General features: G+C 48.5%; 1 protein-coding gene across 2 annotated transcripts in view; it reads left to right on the top strand.

The window, feature by feature from the left end:
- Positions 1-19,387, top strand: part of DHRSX (dehydrogenase/reductase (SDR family) X-linked) — a 121,841-nt gene that overhangs the window by 39,627 nt on the left and 62,827 nt on the right. The window contains exon 5 of one of the 2 annotated variants that reach the window (XM_010832960.1): positions 2,579-4,053. The exons of the other annotated variant lie outside the window; for it this stretch is intronic. The gene's annotated coding sequence lies outside the window, so the exon portion shown is untranslated. Of the gene's footprint in view, positions 1-2,578; positions 4,054-19,387 lie in introns of those variants that run through there. 2 annotated transcript variants of the gene reach the window in all.

The raw sequence follows: 19,387 nt of genomic DNA, 5'->3' as shown, positions 1-19,387 counted from the left end.
GCCAACCACAAGTCTGATCTCCATATCTGTGAGTCTCCTTCTGTTTCGTAAATAAATTCATTTGTATCATTTTTTGTTTTTTTTTTTAGATTTCACATATAAGTGAGTGTCATATGGTACTTGTCTTTCTGGGTCTGACTTCCTTCACTTAGTGTGATAATCTCTGGGTTCATCCGTATTGCTGTTGATGTCATTATTTTATTCCTTTTCATGGCTGAGCATTATTCCATTGTGTGTGTGCACCACATCTTTCTGACCCATTCACCTGTCGATGGGCGCTTAGGTTGCTTCCATGTTTTGACTGTTGTAAATAGTGCTGGTGTGATCAGTGGGTTCCGTGTATCTTTTCAAGTTGGAGTTTTCCCCTCTTCTGCGTATAACAACCAGAAGTGGAATTGCTAGATCATACGGCAACTCTTCTTTTTAATTTTTTTCGAAACCTCCATCCTGTTCTCCATAGAGTGTGCACCATTTACATTCTCACCAGCAGTGAAGGAGGGTTCATTTTGCTGGGACAAAGTGTTTGTCCAACGGTCACTTAATGAAACCATGAAGGAACAGCACAACTCTCACTTGGGAATACTCAAGACAACCAAGAATGGATTCTCTCTCAGTCTCCTGCCTCTGGGGCAGGGCGTGCTTCTCGGCAAAGGTGTTCAACCTGAAACAAATCTGCTTCTAAGCAAAGATGCCAAAGCTGTGTCTTGGCATCTAATACCTGCTTCTTCAGCGTGGATGGGGCTGCAGGGACACTGCCCAAACTTTATTTCTGGTGATGGGTCTTCTGGGCACATGGTGTTGGGTGTTGTGGCAATGCCATTCACCTGGTGGCACTGCACAAGAGGAAGCTCCCATAGGGGTCCCCGGCACAGCTTTGAGTCACAGGACACAGCTGTCCTGACACTGTCCCCAGAAACTCACCACATCCTCATCACACACATGGCCCCTGGTGTAGGAGCACCACCATGGATGGTTCCCTCCCAGGACGTGTGCGTTTTCATTCCCCTGTCTGCTTGTCGCCATCTGCCTGGAGAATGGCGTGCTCATGGGGGCTTTGCTTCCACCTCTCCTCGGTAGCTCTGCTTCTCTTTAGAAGCAAAAGACAGGAAAAGATTCTAGAGATTTGTGTTCTAAGATATAGTGCAAGAGCCTTTCATGGACATCATTTACTCATCGGTTCATCTGTTCATTCATTCAGCTCTCTGTTCTAAAAGAGTATCAGGTACCTGGATGTTATGGTTTAGGTAGATAGACGGATAGGTAGGTAGATAGATGTATATTAGGCATGATATTCAGACAGATGGATAGGTAGATAGATGCTGGCTAGATGATATTTAGGTAGACATATAGAATGATAGATGGAAAGAGATGGATAGAAAGATAGATACATTATAGAGATAGGTAGACTGATACACCAATTGATTGATAGATATCCAGGATAGATAGATATGCTAGATGGATGGATAGATATGATAGATATTCAGGACTTATGATGGAGATGATGGATGGATGGATGGATGGATGGTTAGATAAGATGGCTGGGTAGATAGAATGGATGGATAGGTATTCTGGATTGATGATAGGTGTAATGGATGGATAGATATGATGGTTGGATAGACAGAGAGATAGGATAGATATTCAGGATTGATGGACATGATGGGTAGATGGATGGATAGATAGATGTGATGGTTGGATAGATATGTGGATAGAATGCATGGATAAATAGATATTAGGATCATAGGTATGATGGATGGATGGGTAGATATGATGGCTGGGTAGATATATGAATAGAACAGATGGATAAATAAATATTCAGGATTGATGATAGGTATGATGGATACATGGATGGATGGATGGGTAGATATGATGGTTGGGTAGACAGATATGATGATATTCAGGATTGATGATAGATGGATGGATGGATGGATGATAGATGATGGTACAGACAGATAGATGATGGATAGATATTCAAGATTGATGATAGACATGATGGGTGGATGGATGTATGGATGGACAGACAGACAGAGAGATAGGATGGATGGATAGACAGATATTCAGGGTTGATGATAGATGTGATGGATGGGTGGATGGATAGATATGCTGGATGGATGATACAGATGATGGATGGGTGAGTGGATAGGTAGATATGATGGATGGATGGATAGATATTCATGAGTGATGATATTCAGATAGATAGCATTCCAGGAGAGCCAACTCTTTACGTAAATGACCAGTTAATAGATATCTCCCTATGGCAGGGCTATATGTTTTCTCTTACAACTATTCAGCTCTTCCATACAACACACAAGGAGCTACAGACACAATGCTAACATGTGTGGCTGTGTTCTAATAAAACTTTATTTACAAAAAGGGAGGACGGTCAGACTTATCCAAGGTCCATAGTATGTGGACACCGGGTGTCGTCTCCCTGTGTGCCGTGGGGAGAATTGTAAATCCATCAAGTGGGTGGGAAATTGCCCCCAAAAGACTCAATGTCTGACCTCGTTTCAAGGTCCTGGTGGCCCTTGGATGGAACCCTGAGGTGTGTCTAACTCCAGAGACCATGTTTTCATTACAGATGAACAGGATGCAACGGATTCGGTGTCGCGGGACCAGGAGGCGTTAGTGTAAACGAGCAGGAGACGAGGACGTGTGCATTTGAGGTCCTCACCGTCTCGCCCATGTGCGGCTGTGGTTGGCAGAGATGAGACATCAGCTCACAGGACTATCCACGTGGTGGCCCAAAAGGAAGACGCCAGAGACTTCTGTAGGTGCCCTGACTCTGCAGGACGTCTCCTTGGATAAGAGACATCCCGACACCCTTCCCATGAGAGCCATGGTGTGACAAGGAGTCTTCCGGGGACGGGGGACCGGCACCAGGAAGAGAGCAGGCAGAGGTCATAGAGACAGTGGAAGCCAAGGGTCAGAGATCCCTGACCTCCTTCCTCCCTGCTGCAGAATGACAACCACCATGTGAACCCACAAGACGATTGGTGGGTCCCAGTGACTCATCGCTTGGATCTCTGTGATGGGGGCCCATGGTCCCCGTGGACGACCCTGCTGATTCACCCAGCTCACTCTTGTGCTGTCTACACGAGGGTCCTGGGACAGCTGTAACTAAGGACCCCAAATGCGTGGCTAAAAACAACAGACATCCATCCTCCCCTAGCCCTGGAGATGGTCCTCAAATGGTCATGGTGTCCCAAGGCTGAGCTCCATCCAGAGGCTCCAGGGGAGGGTCCTCCCGGCCTCTTCCAGCTTCTGGGGGCTCCAGGCATCCGTCCCTGGGCTGGTGGCCGCCTCCCTCCCGTCTCTGCCTCCGTCTCCACGTGACTTCTCCTCTGTGTCCGTGTCTCTCCTCTTCTGTGTCTTATAAAGACCCTGTCTCTGGGTTTAGGGCCACCTCCATCCAGGAGGAACCTCATCTCAGACCCTTCACTTCTATCTGGATAGTCAAGAATGATCTCTTCAGCTCAAGATCCCTCATTAGTTACATCTGCCAAGACCCTTTTGCCAACAGTCCTATCCACCAATAATAGGGATTAAGATGTGCTCATAATTTTTGGTAGACAGTATTCAATCCACTACATCCTACATGAACCAGAAAGCTTGAAAACTCAGAAAACATTTGTTCATTCTCTGATGACCTGGAAAACCATGGAGATCACAGTTTCCTGTATACATATGTAGAGTTACTTTCTTGGTTGACTGACCCGTGTAGCTACACAGGACCCTGGGTTCAGAAGAACGTCTATTGCCTTAATGCTCTGTGGCCACCATCTTGAAGTTCTTAATGAAGTGAAAACAAGGAATACACAGTTTCATTTTGCACCGGAACTGCAAATGCTATAGCCTTCTTTGCTCACATTCCTTCCAACCTCAAGAAAGAGAAACAAGTCTACAGCCGATAAGGACACCCCCACCCCCAGCGCATCCTCTCCGCCATCAAAGCATCCATGTGCTCGAGCCTGTCGCGGGTGGTGAAGACCATCCCCAAGGTCCAGCCCTGAATACTCATTGGAAGGACTGAAGCTGAAGCTCCAATACTTTGGCCACCTGATGTGAAGAACCAACTCATTGGAAAAGACCTGATGCTGGGAAAGATTGAGGGCAGGAGGAGAAGAGGGTGACAGAGGATGAGAGGGCTGGATGGCATACCAATTTGGTGGACATGAACTTGGGCAAGCTCCAGGAGACAGCGAGGGATAAGGAAGCCTAGCATGTTGCAGTCCATGGAGTCACAAAGAGTCAGACATGACTTGGAGACTGAATGATGATAAGGTCCGGTAAGGCTAGTGGGTTTTGGGTGCACACTAGGGGAGCCTCTGAAAACAATTAACGCTCAGCCTCGCCTTCAACAGAATTCCCAAACTCATCCCTTGGAGCATCAGCATTTATTAGACCTCCTCAAGCCATCATCTTGCTCAGACAAGTTTGAGACCCACAGAGATGCAGCTTTCAGCCCTGAACGCTGGCACCTCCCAGAACTGCTCAGATATTCTGCTAAGTCCTATAGCCATGACTGTCCTGTTTGAGAACTAGGATTACTTCCTGTGTTGAAACCAAGATGGAGACATGCCTCATCTAATATTTCCAAACAGCCAGAATGATGTTCCAAGAAGTAGAATCTTGACTTATAGGAAGACCCCAGCCTTTGAGGTTTGTGTGTCACCAGAGAGTCATTGCATGGCTTGAGGCGCCAGCTACTCTTCCCCATCATCACCAAGGTGGTTCCTAAGTACAGGCTTAGGATGGGGAAGTTGGCCAAGCTGCCATCCTTTGTCATTGAGAGAACAAGCTTGCTGAGTTCTTGTTCTTGCTGAGTCTCTTGAGAATCCCTGGGACATTCCATAATCCTTGAGCAAAGAGAGGCTCCAAGGTCAAGTGGAACGTTGCAGGACCCTGGCCTCAGATGGCCCCGTCTCATCTCATGACTGCCTTTATGTCATTCATCCACTGGGTGGGCGGGTGTGCGTGCTCAGTCGCTCAGTCGTGTCTGACTCTTTGCAACCCTGTGGACTGTAGCCCTCCAGGCTCCTCTGTCCATGGGATTCTCCAGGCAAGAATGGATATCCAGGAGTGTGGATAGCCAGTCCCTTCTTCAGGGGATCTTCCTGACCCTAGGATATCTAACCCACGTCTCCTGCATTGGCAGGCAGATTCTATACCCGTGAGCCACCCGGGAAGCCCTTGTTCACCAGGGGAGAGAGAGAACTCGGTTCTGGAGAAGTTACCGTGTTCCCTCCACACCTGACTGTGGAACATTCCTCAGAGCTCGGAGACACTGTCCAGCACCTGGAGAGGTCCTGTGCACCATTGGGTGAGTACGGCTGAATCCGAGGCATCATGAGCACTGGGATTCTGGGTTTGAGCCTGGCAGTGATGTTCGGGGAGCCTGGGAGGGGGTGGTGTGGACACGCACAGGGATGGAGGACCTTTTGCCCCTGGGCAAAATGATTCAGTAGGTGGACCCACAGTGTGTGCATTCATCAGTAAGGCTGCTTGTTCGTCCCTTCCATGTAGCATCAGTGAGTTCTGCTCACCAATGGGAATATCCGCCTCATCCATCCATCCATGCATCCATACATCCATCATCTGTCTCTCAATACGTCCACCCATCCATCCATCTATGTGTCCATTCATCCATCCAGCCTTTCATCTGTCCATCCTTCATCTATCCATCTACCTATCCATCCATCTCTCTCCATTCACCCATCTGTCCATCCACCCATCCATCCATCCATCATCTATTTCTCCATCCATCCACCCATCCATCCATCCACCCACCCACCTATCCATCCATCCATCCACCCATCTATCCATCCATCCATCCACCCATCCACCCATCCATCCGTCCATCATCCATCCATCTACCCATCATCTATCTCTCCATCCATCAATCCATCCATCATCTATCTCTCCATCCATCCACCCATCCATCCATCCATCTATCCACTCATCCATCTATCCATCTACTCACCCATCTATCCACACATTCATCCATCCACCCACCCATCTATCCACCCATCTATCCACCATCCACCCATCCATCCATCCATCCACCCATCTATCCATCTACCCATCCATCCATCTATGTGTCCATTCATCCATCCAACCTTTCATCTATCCATCCTTCATCTAATCATCTACCCATCCATCCATCTCTCTCCATTCATCCATCTGTCCATCCACCCATCCATCCACCCATCATCTATCTCTCCATCCATCCTCCCATCTATCCATCCATCCATCATCTATCTCTCCATCCATCCACCTATCCATCTATCCATCCACCCACCCACCTATCCATCCATCCATCCACCCATCCATCCATTCATCCACCCATCTATCCATCTACCTGTCCATCCATCTTTGTGTCCATTCATCCATCCAACCTTTCATCTATCCATCCTTCATCTATCCATCTAACCATCCATCCATCCATCTCTCTCCATTCATCCATCTGTCCATCCACCCATCCATCCATCCACCCATCATCTATCTCTCCATCCATCTACCCATCCATCCATCCATCCATCCATCCATCGTCTATCTCTCCATCCATCCACCCATCCATCCATCCATCAATCCATCCATCATCTATCTCTCCATCCATCCACCCATCCATCTATCCATCTATCCATCCACCCACCCACCTATCCATCCATCCATCCACCCATCCATCCATCCATGCATCAATTCATCCATCCATCATCTATCTCTCCATCCATCCATCCACCCATCCACCCACCCACCTATCCATCCATCCTTCCATCCATCCATCTGTCCTCCCATCTATCCATCTACCAGTCCATCCATCTATGTGTCCATTCACCCATCCATCCTTTCACCTATTCATCCGTCCATGCTTTCATCCATCCATCCATCCAGCATCCTTCCATGTTTTCATCCATCCATCCTTCATCCATCCACCCCCGCATCCATCCATCCATAAATCAACTGCTGATCTATCCATCCATCCACTCACACATCCATCCATCCATCCTTCCAGCAACCGTGTGTAGAGTAGGGCTACCCAGCCAGGCTCTGAGCAAACACTGGATGGAGCTCCCTGTTGAGTGCCACAGAGCTCTTGTCCTAAAGGAGCTAGCCGTCTAGGGTGGGATGAGTAATAGCCCCAAGGATATAAAGTCCCAATGCTCAGAAACCGGGGATGTACTGGATGTGATAAGAGGCACTTTTCATGGAAGTGAGCTCTGCAAATGCAGGTCTGTGTCAAATGTGACCCAGTTCCTCTGTCTTGATACCAACTGAATGTTGAGGGTGTCTATTTCATAAACACCTCTCACCTTGGCTTTGAGGAAATACAACCATAGGAGTTGCACCAGGCTCCCTCCAAGGCTGGAGGGTTCGGGAGGCTGATTGAGGAAGCTTCTCTGAAGACCCACAAGATGGGTCAGGGAGGTAGCGCCATGCCTGTTTTCTCAAGTGGCCTGGTCCTCAGGATGGGTCAGGTCTCACAATGAGTGCCATCATTAAGCTTTTTGGTGTCTGTCTTGCTGACTCTTCTTCCATCAACTGATGCTGCTAACATGTGCCCTGTCTATACCTGGGTTTGCCGAATGGACAGCGAGACCTATGCATTCTGTCTGAGGGACACTTAGGGGCAAATCCATGCCAGGCATGGTTTTCCATCCAGGCTCTATAGTCACTAAATTTGTCATTTAAGAAACCTGTTGAAGTTGTGTGTGTGGTGTTGTCTGGGTACCGCTATCCTACGGGTTTGTTTAACAAAGGCCACAAGAGCATAAACATTGTCCCAGACATAACAATGTCCTGGGTCTCTGCATGTGTGGTAGGGGAGTATGCATGCGTAGTAAAAAGCTTGAGAACTCTCCAGTCTCTGAGGCTCTCTTCAATGAAGCGAGTCATGGCACAGAACTATAACTCAACTTAGCAACCTTTGTTTTTAGGGCTTCCCTGATAGCTCAGTTGGTTAAGAATCCACCTGCAATGCAGGAGACCCCAGGTTTGATTCCTGGGTTGGGAAGATACCTGGAGAAGGGATAGGCTACCCACTCCAGTATTCTTAGGCTTCCCTGGTGGCTGAGCTGGTAAAGAATCTGCCTGTGATGCGGAGTTCGATCCCTGGGTTGGGAAGATCTGCTGGAGAAGGGAAAGGCTACCCACTCCAGTATTCTGGCCTGGAGAATGCCATGGACTGTATAGTCCATGAGGTCGCAAAGAGTCAGACATGACTGAGCGACTTTCACTTTCAACGACGCATTTTCTGAGGTTCACTAACTTCTAGCACTCTTTGAGTTTATTGCTGACTTACAACTTCTGGTGATATCAACTGCATCTATTTCTTCCCTTTTTTCTTTATAATTCTTAGCCTTCCTCCTAGGAGGTCATGTCGAACTTCCCGTGTTTGACACCTGCCCTTAATTTTTGACTTTTCATATTTCTGGTCACAGTGTCCTCATTTCTGACACTTGGGTGGATCTCACAGATGCAGTCTTATTTGCATGGCTCCTCTTAACCCTCATGGGTAACTGAAATGGGTTTATAATCATTTTACTGTCGTGAGTTCAGGAATGCATTTACCCAGAATGGGCTTAAATTGTCCTTCAAAGGCCTTCGGGACTTCTGGTCTACCACGCTGCCAGATGTGTAGATGCATTGAGAATTTTTCATTCAAGGATATCCTGAGGGGAAGAAACCATAAAATGGTCACTTGTGGACTTCCTAGTGGCTCAGTGGTAAAAATCTGCCTGCCAATGTGGGAGACCTGGGTTCCATCCCTGGGTCAGGAAGAGATCCCCTGGAAAAGGGAATGGCAACCCACTCCAGTATTCTTACCTGGAGGATCCCATGGACAGAGGAGCCTGGTGGGCTGCAGTCCATGGGGTCGCAAGAGTCGAGCACGATGGAGTGACTGAGCATGCAAGGTGTCCTTGGCAAACACAAGCAGGCTTTAATGCTCCCTTGTAGAGGAAACCCTGCTTCCTTTCAAAACTCCATCTCTGAAGGGGAGGAAGGAGCAAAAATAGGAAGAGTTCCAACAACCTTCGTAATAGAAACAGACCCTGTTGCTCGGTCGCTTCAGTTGTGTCTGACTCTCTGCGACCTCGTGGACTGTAGCCCACCAGGCTGCTCTGTCCGTGGGATTCTCCAGGCGAGAACACTGGAGTGGGTTGCTATTTCCTCCTCTAGGGGATCTTCCCGACCCGGAGATTGAACCCTCTTCTCCTGCATTGACAGGCAGGTTGGTTAACATGCTGAGCCACCTGGGAAGCCCAGACCCAACGGGGTTCTATTATTTCCTGCCAGTCTTTGAAATTCTTTCCATGCAGGGTTTTACAAGTACCAAAGCAGGATGAAATGCAGCAATCTATTTCCGAGACGGTGAAGGACCTCAGAGGCATCACATGAGTAATGGTGTGCTGGCCATGGGGCTGGAAGGAGTTATGAAACTGTCCACGGTGATTCAGAGAACACCAGAAGCTGTCAGAAGCATGGGATTCACTTTCAGGACCTGCCTGGGGTGTTGGGGAAAATGGCAAGTGGTCACGTTAGAGATGCAGAATTATTTCTCGAGGGAAATGACCAAAAGTATCGCCAGGCGGTGCAGGGGGCAACTCTCCGCTTGGAAAGTGGTGGCCGGAGCCCCAGTGGGTCACACCGGCGAATGGACATGTCTGAGAGGTTCGCGAATCTGCAGAGGGACGTCAGGACATGGCCCGGAAACAGGACCCAGTGGCCACATGCCTGCACTTCGGATTTCTCACAATCCTGGAGAATCCTGGAGAATACTCCAGTACTGGAATGGGTTGCCATTTATGTCTCCAGGGGATCTTCCTGACCCAGGAACGGAACCTGCATCTCCTGGGCTTCCCAGGTGGCGCTAGTAGAAGGAAGGATGAAAACACAAAACAAAAATAGGCACTAGGTGATGGTAGATAAGAGGTCGGTGATGGATACGCAGACAGACAGACAGACTGCGTCTCTTAAGCTAAGTCAAGGTTTCTCAGCCTCAGCCCTACCGACGTCTGGGGCTGGACTCTGCTGTGGGGTGTCCTGGGCACCGTGGGGATGGGGCAGCGTCCCTGGTCACCCCCCACCGCACGTCGGGAGCCCCACCACCGTGGTAACACCCCAGATGCTGGGTGTCTGTGTTCCAACGTCCCCAGACATTGCCAGGGTCCCCTGGAGACCAGGGTCCTTTGTGGATCCCGAGGCCCTGCTCCAAAGACTAAACCGTTCAAAGCCACGTGCAACTAGCTTTTAGAACAGCAGAACTGGGATGCACATTAAAATTCCAAGTGAGTTATCCGTGTGTTCCAGACGAAACTTTTTAAAAAAGTAATAAATAACAGAGCTGCTGAGATCCACCAAGCTCTTGAGCTCTGTTGTTTACTTCTCAGGCAGAGGTGTCCCCGGCTACCCTTTCTCAGAGCACTCAGGGTCTGGGAGGGGGGAGAAGCTGGTGGACGTGCGTCTCAGAACATCCGTTCCCCCCAACACCTGCCTGCCCGCCTGCCTGGTCCAGGGGCCCCTCCCTGAGACGCAGCCTCAGCAGCTGGACGGAGCTGGTACCCAGCCCAATGGCGTGGACAGAGACTGGGGATGTTAAGAAGATCCAAGCAAGGAGTCTTGCCAGTGCCAAGCAGCAGTGACATGCTTGCCTTCTCTGGGATCGCGGGGTCGTGGTACCACTTCAAGCTCCCCTCTGGACCTGTGTGGGCAGGAGGGGAGGAGGAAAAGGGAAGGAGACAGAGAGAAGCAGAGAGAGACAGAGAGAAACAGAGAGAGAGAGAAGCAGAAAGAGATGGAAGCCGACAGAGAGAGAGACAAACAGTTCATTTTAGTTCAGTTCACTCGCTCAGTTGTGTCCGACTCTTTGCAACCCCATGGCCTGCAGCACGCCAGGCCTCCCGGAGTTTGCTCAAACTCATGTCCATCGAGTCGGTGATGCCATCCAACCATCTCATCCTTTGTCATCCCCTTCTCCTCCTGCCCTCAATCTTTCCCAGCATCAGGGTCTTTTCAAACGAGCCAGCTCTTTGCATCAGGTGGCCAGAGTATTGGAGTTTCATCTTCAGCATCACTCCTTCCCATGAATACCTAGGACTGGTCTCCTTTAGGATGGACTGGTTGGATCTCCTTGAAGTCCAAGAGACTGTCAAGAGCCTTCTCCAACACCACAGTTCAAAAGCATCCATTCTTGGGCACTCAGCTTTCTTTACAGTCCAACTCTCACATCCGTACGTGACTCCTGGAAAAACTATAGCTTTGAGTAGACGGACCTTTGTTGAGAGAAGGAGACAGAGAGGTAAAGATGGATGCAGAAAGAGAGAGAAGCAGAGAGAGGTGGGTTTCTCTGCAAGGCACCCCGTGTAGGTCCAAGTAAACAGACAAGCAGCTCATGGTCAGAAGACCTGAACACCCGGAAGAGTTCATTTCAGGTTCATTTCAAGGTCCCTGAAGACCTTCTGGGAATCGCTTTTTTTTAAAGACAGAGTGCGGCAGAGGGTCCCAGGGTGTGTGATCAACTGCTGACCATCTTCTGATTGGCTGGTGGTGATGTCATGGGGAGTCAGCATGACCCACCTTCTGCTTCCAGCCGTCTGGGGTCCCCGTGGTGGTGGGCGGGGCACACGGTTAACTTCTTCCACCTCCTAGGGGCTTCAGTGTCTGCAATACAGCTCAAAGGACACAGCTCAGAATATTACCTCCAGCCCTTGAGGAGGAACTGGAGGTCCTTGGCTTTGCTTAATGGCTAAGCTGATTGCCCTTGGTCTCCGTTGCCTCTTTCGCCCTCCTCCAGCCCTTGAGGAGGAGCTGGAGGCCCTCGGCTGTGTTCAGTGGCTGAGCTGATTGTCCTCGGCCTTCTTTGACTGTTCCCTTTGTTTCTGCTTTTGCTCACTTCTCTGATTCACTTCTCTGATTCTCTTTGGCACTCGGCGAAGTCCTAGGAGGCAAAAGCTTTCTTCTCAACAACAGGCAGGAGGAGAACATGAGGCAGTGGGTGTTCTGCCCAGGGAAGGACCCGCAGAGTCGGCTCATTTACAACGTTATTAATAAGAATTGTAGACATTCTAGATATGAAGCAAAAGCTACCCCACGTCCCCTTTCATTCTCACGCGCGCTCAGTAACTCAGTTGTCTCTGAGTCTTTTGCAAACCCGTGGACTGCAGCCCACCAGGCACCTCTGTCCATGGGATTCTCCAGGCAAGAATAGTGAAGCAGGTTGCCATGCCCTCCTCCAGGGGATCTCCCCTACCCAGGGATCAAACCCATGTGTGCTGCGTCTCCTGCATTGGCAGGGGAGTTCTTTACCACTAACAGCACAGGCTTTTTTTTTTTTTCTCTCCGCAGCATCTGATGAATCTCAAATGTTTTCAGCCTAAAATAATTCTCAAGCCATTTCTAATCCCCACGGAGTAAAAAATGATAGCAAAATAAGAGACGAGAACTCAAGCCAGTGAAATTGAAAGTGGCTCAGCTGTGTCTCACTCTTTGAGACCCCATGGACTGTATATCCATGGGATTCTCCAGGCCAGAATACTGGAGTGGGTAGCCTTTCCCTTCTCCAGCAGATCTTCCCAACCCAGGTCTTCCGCATTGAAGGCAGACTTTTTACCAGCTGAACCACAAGGGAAGCCCAAGAATACTGGAGCAGGTAGCCTATCCCTTCTCCAGCATATCTTCCCAACCCAGGAATTGAACCAGGGTCTCCTGCATTGCAGGCAGATTCTTTATCAACTGAGCTATCAGGGAAGCCAACAAGTCAGCAAGACGTGTGTTGAAGTAGGTTGATGCTGTCGACCAAAAAATACAGTCACCACCTGGTATCAGAGGTGTTTTATTGGGTGGGCGTGTTGAGGACTCGGAGCCCGGGAGACAGCATCTCAGTAGCTCTGAGAAAACCACTCCAAGGAGGCGGGAGGGGGAGTCAGGCTGTATACAAGTTTGCAACAAAGGGAGTAGGCAGTCTGCACAGCAAAGATCAGATATCAGTGAAGGAATTGAGGATTCTATGTAAGGGAAGGTGCACCCTGTGGGCTCATCGAATTCACTCGGCTGTCTGGGGCCCGAGCCTGTTCCCTTGTTCACCTTCAGGAAAGGTGGAGGTCACGGTTGGCTGATTCTTGTATTCTCCCAGCTCCTCTGCAATCACTGTGGGGGTGGTGGATCCAAATTTTGCCAGTCTCATGGCCCAGACAGTAAAGAATCCGCCTCCCATGCAGGAGACCCAGGTTTGATCCCAGGGTTGGGAAGATCCCCTGGAGAAGGAAATGGCAACCCACTCCAGTATTCTTGCCTGAAGAATCCCATGGATGGAGGAGCCTGGTGGGCTACAGTCAACGGGGTCACAGAGAGTCTGACATGACTGAGCTGCATTCACTCAACGTTCACATTTGGAGGCTGGAAGTCACTGGTGGCTGTGACATTTCTTGCTTATTGTTACGGCCGGAGATATTATCATTTCAGACTACTCCAGGGGATCTTTGGTCAGGAAGATCCCCTGGAGGAGGGCATGGCAACCCACTCCAGTGTTGTTGCCTGGAGAATCCCATGGACAAGGAGCCTGGTGGGCTACAGTCCCTGGGGCTGCAAAAGAGTCAGACTTAGCAACTTAAACAACAGAAGGTCTTCCCTACCCAGGGATTGAACCCAGGTCTCCCGCATTGCAGGCAGATTCTTTATTGTCTGAGCCACCATGGAAGCCCAAGAATACTGGAGTGAATACCCTTTCCCTACTCCAGGGGATCTTCCCAACCCAGGTATCAAACCTAGGTCTCCCGCATTGCAGGCAGATTCTTTACTGTCTGAGCCACCAGGGAAGCCCTGTAATTATAAAGCTTTTTTAAAATTTAGTATTTATTAAGGTTTTTAAAAAGTTTTAATATGTCTTTATTTTGGGCTGCCCTGGGTCTCAGTTGTGGCGCGCGGGATCTTTCGTTGCTTGGCGGGCAGGCTTTATTGCCCTGAGGCATATGAGATCTTAGTTCCCTGACCAGGTATCTAACCCATGTCCCCTGCAGTGGAAGGCAGATTCCTAAGCACTGGGCCACCAGTGAAGCCTCAGTCATAAAGGTTTTGATCTGAGGGACGAAGAGGATCAGATAGGCAGAGAGGCAAGCAAGCACATGACAGAAGAGAGGATTCAAGATGGTACCCTCCTTTTTGGAGGAAGAAGCCAGGAACCACAGATGCAACTCCAGAAGCCAAGAGAGACCCAGAAATAGATTCCTCCCCGCCAAGTCCTGCCGACACCTCTATCTTAGCCCCACGTGACCTGTTTCAGACGTCTCGCACACAGAATCGTAAGACAGCCACCGTGTCTTGTGTCGGCATCATCGGTTCCAGCAGGCCCCCAGCACTCACTGACCCCGTGCCATGCCCATCTTTGCTGAGCATGGAGAAGCAGTCGTCCGTCTCTCCTGATGCTGGACAGCACATACGACTTCTGAACTTCTTGCTCTTTCTTCCTGAAGCCCAGCATTGAAATCAGTCAAAACACACACAGGTTCATCCACCTCACTAGAGCTGATGCAAACCCGTTCCTTTTTCATGGCTGAGTAATATTCCATTGTATACATCTGCCACAGCTTCTTTATCCGTTCCTCGGTCAGTGGACATCTGCATTGCTTCCATGTCCTTTATGCTTGTTTCGTCGCTCAGTCGTGTCCAACTCCTTGCAGCTCCACGGACTACACCACACCAGGCTTCCCTGTCCTTCACCAGCTCCCGGAGTTTGCTCAAACTCATGTCCGTTGAGCCAGTGATGCCATCCAGCCATCTCGTCCTCTGTTGCCCCCTTCTCCTTTTGCCCTCCATCTTTCCCTGCATCAGGGTCTTTTCCATGTCCTACCTACTGTGAATAGCGATGTGGGGGACATTGGGCTGCAGGTGTCTTTTTGAATTATGGTTTCCCCAGGGTATATATATGCCCAGTAGTGGGATTGCTGGGTCATATGGTCATTTTATTACTAGTTTTTGAAGGAATATCTCTACTGTTCTGCATAGTGATTGAACCAATTTGCATTCACACCCAGAGTGTAGGAGGGTGCCCCTTTCTCCACACCCTCTCCAGCATTTATTGTTTGTAGGCTTTTCGATGATGGCTATTCTGACTTTTATGAGCAGATAGCTCATTGAGGCTTTGATTTGCATTTCTCGAATAATGAGCGATGCTGGGGGATGATGTGGGGAGTGGAGGGGGCATGGTTCAAGAGGGAGGGGGTTTATGTATGCCTTCCGCAGACTCACATTGGTGTGCAGCAGAAAGCAACACAACATTGCAAAGCAATTCTCCTCCAGTTAAAACACACACACACACAGAGTCAACTGCAACCTTTATTTAGTTGGTCATTGCAAATTGGTCCCTCTCTGTCTGTCTCTCTCTCTTTTTTTTTTTTGCCTCCTCTGAAGCTCCCTTTGCTGACCTGGTCTCTCCCTCTCTTCGCAATCAAGTCCTCTGTCTCCACTTCAGCTATTCATTTCAAATTCCTACCCGTTTAATAACAGCTGCACCGGGATCTCTGCCCCTCCCTTGGGAATTAATTTAGTTACCTTCACAAGGAGACTTCGCTTCCGACTTTAAAGTACCCGACGGCGAGGGGGGTGGAGAGGGTTAGCCTGCGGTCAAGGGCATAGCCGCCCGCCGAGCCCTCCGAGTGCCCCCCCCGCCCCCCGGCTCCAGGGCTGTGCCTCAGACCACATTAGTAATTGATGCTTCGAGCCAGCATCCCCGGGCGGAGAAGCCAGCCGGTCCTTCAGAAATTCTGCAAGTCATCCTGGGTCCGTGTGTTTGTCCGTGTGAAGGATGAACTAGAGCACAGAGAAGGAAAAGGAAAAAAAAGATGCTTTCCTTGGAATGAGACAGAAGGGTTGTAGATGAGGGAGCTGTAGGTGGAAGCTTGCCCACCTGTGGGTACCCCTGTGCAGCTTTATCATCTTTTTCTGTCTGCACCACCGGCTTTTCCGTGTTGGGTCTCTTGGCTGCCTTGTGGGGACGTGCGTGCAATGGCACCTCAGTTGTGTCCGACTCTGTGACCCCATGGACTGTAGCTTGCCAGCCTCCTCTGTCTGTGGGATTCTCCAGGGAAGAATACTGGAGTGGGTTGCCATTTCCTTAGGGGAACTCTTAAGATCTCTGTCTCTGATGTTTCCCTCTCAACCCCAGGGAATAGAGGCTTCTTACATCCTGAGGTCATCTGCGAGATGAATTTTTAAATGGTTGCTGGTTGGTTGGTCAGTTGCTCAGTCGTGTCCGGCTCTTTGTGGCCCCATGGACTGCAGCACGCCAGGCCTCCCTGTCCTTCACCATCTCCCAGAGTCTGCTCAAACTCACGTCCATCGAGTCGGTGATGCCGTCCAACCATATCCTCTGCCGCCCTCTTCTCCTTTTGCCTGAAGCCTTTCTCAGCATCAGGGGAATGGAGGCATTTTGGTAAAAGTCAGGGTCCTGCAAAGACCCTGTTTGGTGAGACATGACCGTGAGCCAGCCCCAGGAACCTGGCAAACAGTGTGTTCCCTGGAGGGCTGAGTGATGCTTAGGAAGCGAGACCGACAGGCAGATTCCAAGGTGGTTCTGTGCAGGAGCCCGGATTGTCAGTGGGTTGTCTGCCCGCCTGCTGCTTCTGCATCAGAAATTGCGTCTTTTAAAATGGCTTCATCTTCTACACCTGGGTTTCTCAGCCTCACCCCCCTCTCATCTGCAGCTGGATGACCCTGGGCTGCGGGTTGTCTCGTGCACTTGGGGAGGGGAGCAGCAGCCCTGGTCTCCACCCACCACGTGCCGTGGACAACACCCACCCCACCCCAACTGTGACAACCAGAACAGTCTCTGAATGATGTCATATGTCCCCTGTTGGCAAAGTCATCCCTGGTTGAGAACCCCAGCTAGAGATAGAAAGATAGGTGGATAGATAGATGGATGGATGGATAGATGGATATACATAGATGGATGGATTAGATGGATCGATGGATGGGTGGGTGGATGGATATAGATAGATGGATCGATGGATAGATGGTTATAGATGGATGGATAGATGGGTGGATGGGTGGATGGAGGGATAGATGGATGGATGGATGGATGGATATAGATAGATGGATGGATAGATGGATTAGATAGATAGATAACTGGATGGATGGATGGATAGATGGATATATATAGATGGATGGATCAGATGGATGGATGGATGGATGGGTGGGTGGATGGATATAGATAGATGGATTGATGGATAGATGGTTATAGATGGATGGATGGATGGATGGATAGATGGGTGGATGGGTGGATGGAGGGATAGATGGATGGATGGATGGATGGATAGATGGATATAGATGGATGGATAAATAAATGGATGGATTAGATAAAAGGATAGATGAATGGATGGATGGATTAGATGGATGGATGGGTAGATGTATAGATAGATGATAAACGGATGGATGGACAGATGGATATACATAGATGAATGGATGGATTAGATAGATAGATAACTGGATGGATGGATGGATAGATGGATATATATAGATGGATGGATCAGATGGATGGATGGATAGATGGGTGGATGGGTGGGTGGATGGAGGGATGGATGGATGGATGGATGGATAAATAGATGGATGGATTAGATAAAAGGATAGATGAATGGATGGATGGATTAGACGGATGGATGGATGGATGGATGGATATAGATAGATGGATGGATGGATTAGATAGATAGATAACTGGATGGATGGATGGATAGATGGATGTATATAGATGGATGGATCAGATGGATGGATGGATAGATGGGTGGATGGGTGGGTGGATGGAGGGATGGATGGATGGATGGATAGATGGATTAGATAAAAGGATAGATGAATGGATGGGTGGATTAGACTGATGGATGGATGGATAGATGGATATAGATAGATGGATAAATGGGTAGATGGATATAAATAGATGGATAGATGGATGGATGGATTAGATGGCTGGATAGATGTGTGGGTGGATGGATATAGATAGATGGATTGATGGATAGATGGTTATAGATGGATGGATGGATGGGTGGATGGAGGGACAGATGGATGGATGGATGGATAGATGGATATAGATGGATGGATAAATAGATGGATGGATTAGATAAAAGGATAGATGAATGGATGGATTAGACTGATGGATGGATGGATTAGATGGATGGATGGGTAGATGTATAGATAGATGAATAGACAGATGGATGGACAGATAGTTGGCTACAAAGTTTGTTCAGGTTTTTCTGTAAGATTATAGATAGAAAGATTGATAGGTGATTAGAGAAATGAATATAGATAGGTAGGTAGATAGAAACATTGATAGATACGTGATAGATAAATATATCGATAGATTAGATGATAGATAAGTGAATGGAAAATATAGAGATAGATAGACATAGACATGTAGATAATGTAGATATATAGATAATAGATATGGTGAAGATGTTTGATAGATACAATGGATGGATGGACAATTAGATGGGTGGATGGATACATACACAGATGGTAGACAGATGAATAGATCTTAGATAAATGCTAGATGGATAAAGATGCATAAATTATAGATAAATAGATAAGGTGAATCGATGATTGATGGATACAATGGATGGATGGGCAGTTAGATGGACGGCTGGGTGATGGACAAATGAATAGATAAATGGTAGATGGATAGATAAATTGGATAACAGATAAATGAAAAGACAAATCATAGATAGACAGACGGCTTCCCTGGTGGCTCAGCTGGTAAAGAATCCACCTGCAGTGCGGAAGCCCCGAGTTCAGTCCCTGGGTCAGGAAGATCCCCTGGAGAAGGGAATGTCTGCTCACTCCAGTGTTCTGCCCTGGAGAATCCCATGACAAAGGAGCACGGTGGGCTGTAATCCATGGGGTCACACAGATAGATAGATAATTTAAGTATCAGACTCACATTATCGTGGTTGCTGCAAGTCCGGCAGATGTGTACTTTTCTCCTGTCAGCTCCAAGGATCAAAGAATGTTCCACTATTTAATCAGACACCAGACACATGTCATTTCCTTGGGCATTTAAGATTTACTGTTTGCTTTTTGTTTGCTTTCTTTTTTTTTAATCTCTCTGCTTACTGTGGTTGTCTGAGAAGTCATTAAAAGAAGAATTTCTATATTGCGAGTAAACGCTACTTCAATTTAAAAAATAATGCAATGCAAACTAATATATACAGGATGGAGAAGGAAATGGCAACCCACTCCAGTGTTCTTGCCTGGACAATCCCACGGACAGAGGAGCCTGGCGGGCTACAGTCCACAGAGTCGCAAGAGTCAGACACGACTTAGCGACTAAACCACCACCACCACGAATATATATACGATGGTTAAACAACAAGGTTCTACTGTGGAGCCCAGGGAACTGCATTCAGTATCCTGT

The sequence above is a fragment of the Bison bison genome, unplaced genomic scaffold (assembly GCF_000754665.1).
Source record: "Bison bison bison isolate TAMUID 2011002044 unplaced genomic scaffold, Bison_UMD1.0 scf7180017862978, whole genome shotgun sequence".
NCBI classification, from domain to species: Eukaryota; Metazoa; Chordata; class Mammalia; order Artiodactyla; family Bovidae; genus Bison; species Bison bison.
The sequence above is the reverse complement of the archived record's forward strand: the minus strand, read 5'-3'. Positions and strand labels throughout refer to the sequence as shown.